We start from the raw sequence: 1355 nt of genomic DNA, 5'->3' as shown, positions 1-1355 counted from the left end.
TTTTTTTTTTTTTTTTTTTTTTTTATATTCAGGTGTATCTGCACTGATGTGTTTGAGTGAGGTGTCTACGCCGCTGTTGCATTTGCGTTGGTTTTATATACAGAACGAGAAGAATATATCTTTTTTATTTTATATATTTCACTACAGTGCAGCAATAATATTTATATTATATAGAATTATATTTATGCCGTTTATTATATTACCTCATGTTATAGTTGAGTGGTGGTTGGGGTGTATGTACACCTCAGCAGCAACACAAACCAGACGAATATCTTTTTATATTTCTTGCTGTTTTTGGGTTTTTCTCAATTTCTATTGGGGTCTTCTTTTCCTTCGTTCTTTATTAAAACAAAGAAATAATAATAATAATAATAATAAACCCCATCAACACTAATAAACCCTAAACCCTAAACCCTAAACCCTCAACTCAAATCCAAAAGAGGATCCTAACGATATCTCATGATGCCGAGGGTTTAGGGTTTAGGGTTTAGGTGTTCTACAATATATACACAAGGGTTTAGGGTTTAGGGTTTAGGGTTTTCTTCTGCACTGTGCGGCAAACCCTAAACCCTCGTTTGTATGCATGCGTTGAGGTGTATATACACCCCAAATTCCAGCTGCTTACAAAGCCAACAAACTATTGGTTTTTTCGTTTTGTGTTTTCTGTTTTCTCCTCTTAATTGTCTCATCTGCAACTCTAACCAGGGTCTGGGGTTTAGGGTTTAGGGAAGACTGAGTAGGGTTTAGGGTTTAGGGTTTAGGGCTTATGAGTGGATGATTAGGGTTTAGGGTTTAGCGTTAACGACTGGCTGTGCCTCCAGTCTAGGGTTTAGGGTTTACGACTTAGGGTTTAGGGTTTACGGTTTACGGCTTAAGCTTCCAGTTTTGTCTTAACCAGCTAGCCAGCTAGCTAGCTAGCTAGCTAGCTAGCTAGCCAGCTAGCTAGCTAGCTAGCCTCGAAGTAGGCAGCTAGGAGTGGCTCTGTATATACGCTAGCTAGCCAGCCTGGCTAGCTAGCCCTTCCTGTGTCTAGCTAGCCAATGCATCCATCAATCTAGCTAGCTAGCTAGCTAGCTAGATTGATGGTTAGCTAGCTAGCTAGGTTGATGGCTAGCTAGATAACCAGCTAGGTAGACAGCTAGCTAGCTAGCCAGGGAAAAACTAAATACCTCAACACAAGGAGATGTTGCGCCTCGCAAGGAGAACATAAACCCTCGGTGTAACTGCTACAAACCCTAAACCCTAAACCCTAAACCCTCAAACCCTCTAGGGTTTACTGTTGCTATCAAGACAGGGGTGTAGGGTTCGGCGGTGAGACAGACGTGGTGTATAGCTCCTCAGAAACAAAGGCTCAC

This window comes from Eimeria mitis, genomic scaffold, assembly GCF_000499745.2.
Source record: "Eimeria mitis Houghton genomic scaffold, Emh_scaff214, whole genome shotgun sequence".
Taxonomy (NCBI): domain Eukaryota; phylum Apicomplexa; class Conoidasida; order Eucoccidiorida; family Eimeriidae; genus Eimeria; species Eimeria mitis.
Note: the sequence above shows the minus strand (reverse complement) of the source record.